Below are 13,381 nucleotides of genomic sequence, written 5' to 3'. Positions count from 1 at the left end.
CATTTTTTGTAATGTTGTAATAAATATGATGATTTAAAAAGACAATACTTAGGAAATATCCCATGATCAAATGTTCGTAAATTCAAACAGCTTATGTCAACAAAAATAAATTTAAACTTTTTAAAATAGCGCAATTTATAGATGAATCAATGAAATGTCGAAACAATTATTTAGAATTTCTCACAGCTTCTTAACAAATTGTTAAATCATTGTCTCTTAAAAATAAAAGTGGTTGATTATTAACTTGTATTTTTTCTATACATTTGTTTCATTGTATTAGTGTAAAATGTAAACATGTTAATAGCTATATTGATTTTAAATGTCTTTGCCATATAGTGTATGTGAGTAAATGGCCAAAGACAATAATAGTCGATTTTCCAATAAACTTGAAACTTGAATTTACGGTCAGTAATTTCAGTATAATACTACATGTACACGTTTTTGCTTTTTTGTATTAACAGTATTTGTATGAATTATGTGTATGTTAAAGTTGACAAAAGAAACCTATTATGATTTACAGAGGGTACATAATTCATACAAAAGGAAATGCAAACCCGATAATTATGTTATTGTTAAATAATACAAAAATGTCTTTTGTTTTCAGGTATACCTGAATGGGAAGGAAATCGTTACAGATCACGATCCCATATTACCGATAAATTCGATTAGAAAATTTAGCATTGGAGTTGGAATAGATGACACATATTTGCCATCTTTTGTCAGCTTAAAATTCAAAGATAAAAACTCGAAAGAAGCATTCAAGACTTCTTCTTAGGCGAGACAAGAAAGCATAATTTTTATGTCCTTTTTGTTTCTTGCAACTGTGCAGAGTGCGGAGGGTGAAAAACTACTCACGATGTACAATCAGAACAGTTTAAAAAAATAGCAGTTTAACAAGAAATGGATACAAATCGATACAAGTAAATGACCAGAAAGAAGCAACACACTTTTGAAGTTCTTTTTAAAGCAACAAACAAAAAAAAACAAAAAAAAAACATTTCTCTCGATTTATGATGTGACATTTCTGCTCATCTTTACTCAATGTACTTGTTTATTATCCAGCTTTGAAATTGGAATGCCCAGTAGCAGTTCCAATGACATTATTATCAAATATTAAACGTACGCATGCACGGGATGGATAAATGCATACGGGATGATCCAGAAGTACCCGGAATTATGTCATAAATTTAATCAAGTTCATATAACAAACACTATATTAATGCGTAATATATTCCTTTACAAGGAAACAAAATTCACACACACATTATAGCCACAACATGCATATTTCAGAAAACATAGTAATGCGCGTACGGCGCTTTCTGGACGTTCTTATAGTATTCTTAGCGCTAGCGGTGACGTCACAAACATACGAAAATGTTTTCAAAGGATTTGCCGCTGTATGCAATATAAGCATGATGCCTTGTAACCAATCGGTTAAATAATGATGTATGAACACAGACGTTTAAAAAAGTCAATGAATTTACGAAAATAAATTTATAAACTGTTGCATCTACACAACGTTATACGTTGATTACACACATATCCAATGTTCAAATGACGTTAAATTTTGGACAAGATCCATTTCATAGTATATTACAAATTTAACATGCGTACGTTATTTGAGCTTCGCCGCTGTAGCATGGTTATTAAATACGCTCTGAAACGTTACAGGATGCCATTAAATTAAAAGTATTTTCCGATGAGATAGAAGAAACATTTTATCTTACTTAAGTATAAATATAATGAAGATGGCGACATGAACATTATCAGTAATATTTACAAACTCCTAGTTATTCTGGATCATCCCTACAATACATACATACATACATACATACATACATAGGATATTCTATTGAATGAGTGTTGGGTTAACACTAAATTTATTGGACGAGTTATATAGAATTATATTATGCATGCCTCTGAGTTCAATACATTTAATAATGATGCTATACAATAATATTCTGTTTATCACAAACCCTAAACAAAGATTGTTTAAAGTGTAAACGAATCATTTTTTCTTGGACGCGCCTTTAGTGTAACGCTAACATTTAGTGCGTCTTTACACTATGTTTGTATACCGCAAATGACGTCATGTCAAAGTATATACAAGGTCGTGCGATACCATTTTCGCAAAAAGCATCACGGGAATGTAATAACGATACATGTATTTACTCCGACATAATTTCAGTAAGAAGAACTAAACACCCAGAATTGGTTGAAATGATAACACCGTTGATATTTTGTGTGTTCCAGAAACTAAGCTTAAAAATCGTTTGATGAATGATATATATATATAATTCAAGAATGCGAGTATGTTTTTCGAATAAAATTGATTTTTTACCCAAAATTTTAAATCGGTATCATCCTGGGCTCAGCATATACCTGATATATTCCGCCACAACAATCTCGTTTTCATAACGATGATGCATTTATTCGTTTTCAAAACGAGGTTGCATATATTTGTAATAAACATGAATATTGTATTTTGATAGAGATCACCAATGCACACACATTGTTCAGGCTGATTTCATTATAGTAGACAATTTTCATTTAAAATAATTTCAGTTCGTTTAGGAGATGATAAGCAGTCTTAATTCAATAGATCAAATGTAATAGTAATATTTAAGTTAATCGTGCTTCAAAAGATACCACGACAAACGAGTTTGGTTTAAACGTTTTAACATTTTGTAATAATAATAACATGTTGATCGTAATTTCGTGTCATACTTTAATGATTGAACATGGTAGACATAGGCATAATCCGAGAGACGTCCGTTCATGTTCTTTTCGAGGATGAGCTTATATGTCTTCTTTACTCTGCCTAATGAGAACATATGTTTTGTGTTTTAAGTATAATGAGGCAATTTGATGTGTGTATTAACGATAAGCATTATTAATGTAACACTACGGAACCAGGTATTTTTATTAGATTATATATGTTTTCTTACATTTTATTGAACAAATGTCAATGTGTATCGTGCTTATTATGCATTTTGAACTTAACATTGTTAGTTCTTGACTTCATACTTACTTTATTTTAAATGTAAATTATAATGTTGTATTATATACATGTATGTGTATAATTCGGAGGCCTGATTATGCAAAAACTTGAAACTAAATCTAAATGGCAGACTAGGGAAGAATACAGATATTGGCAATTTTACTTTTCGGGAATACTTGTAATAGTTTATATATTGTAGCTTCGAGCAAATGCTTTTCATACTTTTTTCCGAGACATTTTTTATGTATTTGAACGATCAAGAGTCTATCTGAAAAGAACGAAACCCCGGTCTCGAACTCAAATCAACCCCATATTGACAAGAAATACGAGTATATCTAAAGAAATGATTCTTCTTTATGCAGATGATACAGTTATAATCAATTGACAATTCTGTCTCGTTTCAAAATAAGCTCAATGACTTTTATAACTAATTTTCTTAGTTGAACCTGAAAATTAGCATGTGTTTAACAAAGGTTACCTACCGGCTCTTTTGTTAAAAGCGGTCTAGTAAATCACTTACCGACCGCTTAACAGGTTTGCAAATATATACCGACCTGTTTTTGTTCTATTGCTCTCTATACAATAGAAAATATGTGAAGTCGAGAAACTCGTGCATTACACTACAAAATATTAACCGTTAAATAACGCTGAATTGTGGGGGAGGGGGTTAATGACCACTTTGAATAGGAAAAGGGGGTCGATATATATTTTAAAGATTAATAGAAATAAATTAGCGCATACGGCTGTAAGGACCCCCATAACATATATTCCAGATTATTTGTGAGAAAAACGAACAGTAGCTGTTCTGGCGTCGCCGATGTTAATGAGTACAACAACGCACATTTAGCCTTTCTTTCTAGTTTGCTTTTCGGTATACCTAACACATTTGCCGAACTATATAGCCTCATAAGATACAAGTTTTCGGAATTTATTTTCACAACAATGTCTGATTTTGCACAATCCTGCATTATTTAACAATTCTGCATTATAGGATATATACGACGATTATATTATTGGTGCATATCGAATCAAATTTTTCTTTCAGTAAGAATATAGTTCATCTTGAGTATAAGACCGTTTTTATCATTTTTCCAAGTTATTTTTACATTACAATTTTAATTTTGTATCCCAGTACTCGCCTGTTCATCGCAAGAATACGACTTGCGTTTCCATTCTAGACAGCATTCAAGCAAGCGGTCTTATCAAACATATGAATAACGGATGATGCTAATTAAGAATACACCGAAAGAAAATTATTCCAAAACATGGATGAAATTCTAAGAACATTTAAAATCAGCCATCATAAAAAACAACAACAACAAAACCCAACTTACATGACGGTGTAACTACATTTAATACTAATATTTATTCATAGAACCTCGTCTTTTACTTTCCTTTGAAAAAATCGTATAATTACATTATATAAGAAATAGTCTGATCATCTATTGACCATGAAATTTATTATATATAAAGATAAAGTGTTCCGTTTTTATGATAGGAAAACATTTTTATCTTCCTCAATATTTGTTTATATTATTAATATGTTATGTATTCATATATCAAAATAATGATCTTACCTTTCCCTACTCGACAAGTTCTTTTGTCATTGTCTGTGACTCGACTTAACAAGTACATTACCTGACCTTATTACATAATGAAACCACACGAAAATCACGAGAATATTCAAATAACACCGAACGAATGAATTACAAGAGCGTAGTGGATGGTATCTTTGCTTCGCTTTGGAATGCTTTCTTAAACATGATAAAGTACATATATATTATGTTTCTTGTGAGTAATATTAATAAATACTGAGTTAAAAACTGATGTACGGTAACTACATGTATTACTTATTGTGTTTAGTTCGAATCCCCCCCGGACATTTCACCTTTCCTTTGAACAATAAACATATTGAAACGGTCAAAGAATAAAAATATTTAGGTTTACTATTGTCCTCTTCAAATTGAAAAAAAAAACAACAAAAAAAAGTCGGACAAGTAAATAAAGCAATGGACATTCAACGATTTATAATTTAGACCTACCAATAGACATTCAATTGAAACTTTTTGATCAAACTATCTTGCCCATTTTTACATATAATTGTAAATCATCAGGCGTTGAAAATTATGATATTATAGAGTGGGCCGATACAGATTTTCTAAGAAAAATAACTAATTCCAAAAAGTACACCTAATAAAACGTTATACGGTGAGTAAGGTCGCCATCATATTACAATTAAAACTAGTATTGGGCCAAAAGTTTTAGATGTGACAAAATATGTTACGTTCAGTTTCAAACTTCAAATGGATAACCGTTTAAATAGAAATATTAGATCTGGCGGGAAACATTTTCGTTTTGAACAATAAAATATCTTAGATTTACAAAACATACGAAAAATATACCGGCTCTTTCGAAATAACATTGGATAAGAAAAGAATCTTACAACACTTCAAGATAAATCGATTTCACCAAATGACCAGATACAATACTTTTCAAAGAATTACTTTATACAACTTCCTATAATATCTTAAAACAAATCGCCAGGTTATTCTTTTAGAGTTGTTCTACAAACATTTAAATACATTCCCCTCGAAAATAAATCTTGTTTTAAAGTTTTGATTATAAATCACTATTACTCACCGATTGGCTAACCTATTCACTAACAATGAATTGTTCAAAATGATTCATTGATTTAACATGTGAATCTAGAAATTTAGAAATATTTACCTTCATTATAGCTTGTCACTCACGATGATCACGTTGCTAAATTGAGTCAATGCTATATAGTTCACAATTATGTAGGTTTACTTTTTGAAGTTAAGGTATATATTGTTTGACATTGTTTTGTTGTGTTGTTTAGATGAGTATATTTAAACGATTCACCAATGTCGCCATGTCAATTATCAGTACATTGTTTTAAACTATATTTTCTGTCACATTGTTTTGTATATTTGCCTGATATGAATAAACGTTTATGTTGTTATTTTTGTTATTGCAATTAATTGTGTATACTGGTTTATACATATTTTTAACAATGAATGTAGTTTTCTTAATTTATATTGAATTTTGACAGGATATGAGGTGCTAAAAATAGACAATATATAGAGGTTATTGAATGAGTGTAAGGTGAATACTGAAATTATTAACGAGTCGAATACAATTATATCAAATAAGCCTATGACAATGCAAATGAACGAGTTTAATAAAACAAATATTATGCGGAATGGTGAAAACGCTGGTTAGTAAATTTTATTTTATGCTTTTCAGTGGATTACTGAATTATCCTTAAAAATTATAAGTGAAAATAATCAAAATATAATTTCACACTTTTCAAAGATGAGACTACTTTTTTAAAGATTTTCTCCATGCGGTACCTCGATTTTATTATTGTTGACCATTCTGACATTGTCAGGGCTGTTTAGAGAAAAGCAAAGCTGAAAACGATAAATAACTGCAACTTCAAAAGTAATGAAAAGAAGAAATCTTCCAATTCATTCAAATAACCTGAATCATCAAACATTATCTCAAAATATTTGTTTCATGTTTACAGTCTAAAAAATACAATTCATACCACATGCAGAACTGCTCTTGACCATGCCAAGCGGAAATCGCCTGGAAAAAGTTTTTGGGTTAGAGCTATGATTTTCAATTTGTGCAAAGAAGCCTCTCCAAAGTTGTACAAAAACGAATCTGCAACGGAATCAGACATAAGGTGTCAGAATGCTTAGCTTTAGAATATGGTGTTTTAAAACACTTTCTAAACAGAAAAAACGTCGGTCCAAAAATAACCATGCCATACGGAAATCTCCTGGACATAATGTTTGGGTTGGGGCTTTGGTACTCATTTTGTGCAAAGAAGACCCTCTGAAGTTGTACAAAATTTAATTTGCAATGGGATTATGAATTTGGTGTTTAAACAATTGACTGTAGAATATCGCGTTCTTTACGAAAATTTATACACTTTATAGAGAGTGGAAATCAGATCGCTTGTCCAAAAAATGGCCATGCCACGCGGAAATCTCCTGGAAATATTGTTTGGGTTAGGGCTTTGGTACTCATTTTATGCAAAGAACACCTTCCAAGGTTGTACAAAAACGAATTTGCAACGGGTTACTTAACGGTTGGCTCTAGAATTTGGTGTTTTTTATGCACTTTATAAACAGAATGAACAAATCGCAGGTGCAAAAATGACCATGCCACGCGGAAATCTCCTGGACAAATTGTTTGGGTTAGGGCTTTGGTCTTCATTTTGTGTAAAGAAGATCTGAATTTGTACAAAAACGAATTTTTCAACGGCATCAGACTAATGGTATTTGAAAGGCTGACTGTAGAATATTGTGTATTTTCAACGAAATTTCATATCTTTTATATACTTACAGGACTAATCGCCGGTTAAAAGATAATGATCATTTTATGCGGGCCTCTTGCTATTATAAGACTTATACTGCTGTGAATAATATCCTCTGAAACATCACAATCTTATTATCATTCCATTTTTTTTAAATTCGTAGCGTTCATTTTACAATGGCTACCTGGGCATGATGTCAATTCTCGTAAGAACGTTCTCTAAACTATGTTTACTCTAACAACACTAAATTACATTTTTATTAAGTTGTAATCGATAAATAATGTAAAACACAATGTCAGGAGGGTTTTGTCTCCATGATGTGACATTGCAAATTTTAAGTTGATCTACGATTACATGTATATCGAAAACAGCAAATTGTCTCTCCAAAAACGAACAAGCCATGCGGGAAATTTCCGGACAAATTGCTTAGGTTAGGAATTTGGTGTTCATGTTGTGCAAAAAAGACGCTCCATAGTTGTACAAAACGAATTTAAAACGGAATCAGACAAATAGTATTTAAATGATTGGATCTTGAATATGGTGTTTTTTACGAAAATTTATACACTTTATATAGAGAAAGAACAAAACTCGGGTCCAAAAATGACCATGCCATTCGGAAATCTCCTGGAAAAAGTTTTTGGGTTAGAGCTTTGATTTTCAATTTGTGAAAAGAGGACCCTCCAAAGTTGTACAAAAACGAATCTGCAACAAAATCAGACAAAAGGTATCAGAATGCTTGGCTTTAGTATATGGTGTTTAATTCACTTTCTAAACAGAAAAAAACGTCGGTCCAAAAATAACCATGCCATGCGGAAATTTCCTGGACATAATGTTTGGGTTGGGGCTTTGGTACTCATTGTGTGCAAAGAAAACCTATGAAGTTGTACACAATTTAATTTGCAATGGTATAAGGAATTTAGTGTTTAAACGATTGACTGTAGAATATCGCGTTCTTTACGAAGATCCCGGAAGCAAAAAATGACCTTGCCACACGGAAATCTCCTGGAAATATTGTTTGGATTAGGGCTTTGGTACTAATTTTATGCAAAGAACACCCTCCAAAGTTGTACAAAAACGAATTTGCAACGGAATCAGACAAATGGTTACTTAAATGTCGCTCTAGAATATGGTGTTTTTTATGCACTTTATCAACAGAAAGAACAAGTCGCAGGTCCAAAAAATGACCATACCACGCGGAAAGCTCATGGACAAATTGTTTGGGTTAGGGCTTTAGTCTTCATTTTGTGTAAAGAAGACCCTCTGAATTTGTACAACGGAATCGAATTTTTAACGGAATCAGACTAATGGTGTTTGAAAGGCGGACGGTAAAACATGCTGTTTTTTAAAGATATTTCTTATCTTTTATATACCTACAGGAATAATCACCGATCAAAAAATAACGATCATTTTACGCGGGCCCCATGCTATTATAAGACTTATATTGCTGTGAATTATATCCTCTGAAACATCACAATCTTATTATCATTTAATTTTATTTTAAGTACGTAGCGTTCATTTTACAATGGCTACCTGGGCATGATGTCAATTCTCGTAAGAACGTTCTCTAAACTGCGTTCTGTGTAACAACACTAAATGACTTTTTTATTAAGTTGTGATCGATAAATAATGTAAAACACAATGTCAGGAGGGTTTTGTCTCCATGATGTGACATTGCAAATTTTAAGTTGATCTACGATTATATCGAAAACAGCAAATTGCCTGTCCAAAAACGAACAAGCCATGCGGGAATCTTCCGGACAAATTGCTTGGGTTAGGAATTTGGTATTCATGTTGTGCAAAGAAGACCCTCCATAGTTGTACAAAAACGAATTAAAAACGGAATCAGACAAATGGTGTTTTAACGATTGGATCTTGAATATGGTGTTTTTTACGAAAATTAATCCACTTTATTTAGAGAAAGAACAAAACTCCCGTCTAAATTATGACCATGCCATGCGGAAATCTCCTGGAAAATTTTTTTGGGTTAGAGCTTCGATTTTCAATTTTTTGCAAAGAGGACCCTCCAAAGTTGTACAAAAACGAATTTTCAACGGAATCATACGAATGATGTTTGAATGGCGGTAGATAGAATATGGTGTTCTTTTTTAAGAAATTTCTTAGACTTTTCTAATCGCCGGTCAAAAAATAACGATCATTTTACGCGGGCCCATGCTTTTATAAGACGTATATTTTGTGAATAATATCCTCTGAAACATGACAATCTTATTATCATTCCATTTTCTTTTAACCAAGTTTTGTGCACGTTACTGCATTTTAGGAAAATGAAATAGACTTTGTACCATAGCTGCACGATAACACTATATATACATTCTTGACTTTTAAAAATAGAAATAAGGCAAGATGGAGTACGATATGCATTGCATATAGATATTCTGGACTCTGAAAAAGAACACGAGGCTATATTAGGGGTACGATTTGCATTTCATGTAGATATTTCGTACTCTGAAAATGAAAGCGAGGCTTTATGTATGGGGTATGATATTCATGTAAAATGGATGCTTTGGGCTCTGGAAATGAAAACGAGCTTAACATGCTTACATTTGATTCGATACTGATTACTGTTTGAAAAACGCTAAACGTTCATTGATTATGTTTCATAATGGTTGAAATAATAAATGAAACAAGTTTAACATTTCTATTTATTCATTCATATTGAATCTGGAAAGTGTTTATAAAAAGTGAATTGGTTCTGTTTATCAGATAGTGTCATATTTTCTCTACGAATTAGCTAACAAATTGCGTTCTATACTTAAATACCTCGTAATGATTATAAATGTCAATGTTGTAAAAGAGCTAAATAAAGTTGATAAAAAGCAACAGCAAATACCATATTGTTTGGCTTATCAGTATTCTACGCTGTTCTATTTCAATTTATAATCTATAGTTAGATGTATCGTATTGTCTTGACATGAGCAATGCATCATTTTCCTACGTCATTCGAGTATCATTTCCTTATTTTATCAGATGATTTGTCTCATATTCTCGTACATCGGAACATTCCTAGTATTGTGAACAATTGCCAAGAGATGATGCATTAAACATCAATATATCAGAAATGTTCTCGAAATGTTTGTTCCAAACAAAGAAAATCTACGTGTTTGGAATGGAAGTAAATTATCACAAAATGGGTTTATGAATCAAAATAACTATTTATCAAGTAATCTATGCGAGTAAATTACTTGAATAATCATATATGTATCTCAATTATTATCATTATTATTTATTGGGTTTAAGGTCGCGCCAACACAATATATGTCACATAGGGACTTTCCAGCTGCACGGGTGGAGGAAGACACCAGGTGCCTTTCCGTGCATTATTTCAGGCTCGAACGGGCACCCTGAGTAAATTAATTTTATGTTATGTGTCATTTTATTTATTCATTTATATAATTTTTATTACTTCGTATTAAATGTTTAAGTTCACTGACCAAAATGAACCTTTTCGCCAAGAATAATACGACTTAGACACACCCTGAAATGTTTTGTTTATATGAAAATTCGTGTCAGAAAATAAACAGATTAAAACAACATACAGGGAATTTTATTTTACGGATTCGAAACACGGAAGTGGATACATCATTGTATTGAACTTAGGTCGAAAAAGCGGCACTGTTTCCTGAAAAATACCTTTCGCTGTCATTCGAATTTCAGAAACTATTACCAAAGACAGAGTCTTGTTTTGTATACGTATTCAGTGTTGTGATATACTCGTACTTTTAAATTTTTGAAACCTCTATGAATGTCGGTACTCAACAGTTGATAATTTCGTTTGTGATGCCATTATTTTCGTACTTAAAATGTAGTTAAAGAGAGACAATTCCGCAGTAAATTGCTGTAATATTGGCGACGGAGTTGTCGCCTTTTGAAATCCTTTACATGTTTGTAATTTTGTATTGTATGAATGAATGAATGAATAAATAAATAAATAAATAAATAAATAAATAAATAAATAAACATATAAATAAATAAATAAATAAATAAATGTATCTATTGACCACTATACTATTTCTTTCATTTTTCGCCTGAAGAAAAGGATAATTAACGTTATAATGATATTAATTATTGTAATAATTTGAATAAATGACATACTGTCTAATGTTCTATAACGATATACCCGAGGCAATACATGCACCTGTCATCCGGGCAATTAAATCATAAATATTGTTGTTGTTGTTGTTGTTGTAATTCATAAAATATAAAATATATACACACTAATTTATAAAAAAAAAGTTGTCGACTAGACATTGTTTCTCTTTTTTGCATGTGAACATTTGAATGGATATAAATTGTTTATTAAAGGCACGGAGTTATTTCCTTCTTTGAATTACTGAACTGAGCAGAACATATCTTTATTAAATTAAGTTACATAAAGGAACACATAAATATATGTTAAAACAGTGGTATATCTTTGGATTTGTTTTCTTTATGTAGTCATTAGACTTTCAATTCAAACGTGTAATAACAATTGTTCTATAAAATCAATGTAAGAGAAATTTTCAAAAAGAAAAGAAAATTGAAACAAAATGCGGCTGCCTGCTATCAAAAGTATAAGTTGTCTTTTGAATTATAATTACTAAATAGTAAAATTGATATTTATACTACTCCCATACTACATGGACTTACAGCAGATGTAGAATACAACAATTTCGGCGATGTTAATGTCTTAAGAATGATACTCGCTACACGGGCGAGCAATAGGAAAACGTTGTTTTGTTGTTGTTGTTGTTGTTGTTTGTTTGTTTGTGTTTTTTTTTCTAATTGTAAAATCTAAACTTGCTATACTTGTAGTTTTGAAATATTTCTAGTTTGATGAGTTGCTGTCAAATTTGGCACGCAATATCAATGTTGGTTTATAATTCGTGAAAAGTTTTCCTTTATTGTGCGTATAATGTAAATTTATGCATTCTTAACTTTTTTTCTGTCAACTCATAGATACATTGTAAGTTTGTTTGTTTTTCTGAGTTTTACGTCACACCGACACAGTATAGGTCATATGACGACGTTCCGGCTTTACTGGTGGAGGAACACCTCAGGTGCCCCTCCGTACATTATTTCAGGCTCGAACGGGCACCTGAGAAGGACCAACGACGTTACGTAAGCTAGCTGGATAGCTTCCTCACATTAAAGAATCCAAATCCCTGTCGGGATTCGAATCCACAGCGGTGATGTGCAAGCGGTTTGTAGTCAAGGACCTTAACAACTCGGCCACGGACGCCCCAAACAAGTTGACTTACAATGAAATTCTAAAATCGACGTGTTCATCTTTCAATATAGGAAAAAAAAACATTCACCATTTTAGTGAAATTACAAAATATAAAATGAGTGAAAAGTGATACAATTTCTGCTGGTCTGCACTCGTAGCCTTTATTACGGAATCAAAATTTTTATCATTTTAAATCTCTGCAACAGATAACATAAACGAAAAATAAAACCTATTTTCATGATCATCTGTTTTGTACGAGCAACTGTTACAATAGACTACCTGTCTACATATGTCATATTTATAAGCTAACAAGTGATGATGGTTTCTGCAGAAAGGTTTAACTGTATAATCAAACTGTCAACAGCGATAATAATTATCAAAATAATGAGAGGAAATTATATGTAAATTAGTAAAACACGTGCGATAAGGTTCAATGGCCTTTTGTTATCAAGCTTCAACTACTTGGCTTTACCACTTTTCCTTTAAACACCTATCATAATTCTAAGAGCGTTCCTTTCACACTCCCTTAGCCACATGCCCACGTGCCATACTCATCAAAAATATGATATTATACTATACTATAAAGAAAGGAAATAAAGATAAGTATCTTAATGTTGTCAGAGCTAAATGAGCAAAACAAGGTGTGTGCTGAACATGTTTCATTGGTGAAACACACGTTTATTTTCTTTTTCTTGATTTTTATCGCATGAAACTTTTGACGGCACTAATAAAGTTAGTGAAAACGTCTGAAAAATAACATCTCTATCAATTAAAGGTGATTAGGCATAGGCTCATATTTATAGACATA

This window comes from Ruditapes philippinarum, unplaced genomic scaffold (genome assembly GCF_026571515.1).
Source record: "Ruditapes philippinarum isolate M1 unplaced genomic scaffold, ASM2657151v2 ctg1582_1_1_1_1, whole genome shotgun sequence".
In the NCBI taxonomy this organism is placed as follows: Eukaryota; Metazoa; Mollusca; class Bivalvia; order Venerida; family Veneridae; genus Ruditapes; species Ruditapes philippinarum.
This window is presented reverse-complemented; position numbering follows the sequence as displayed.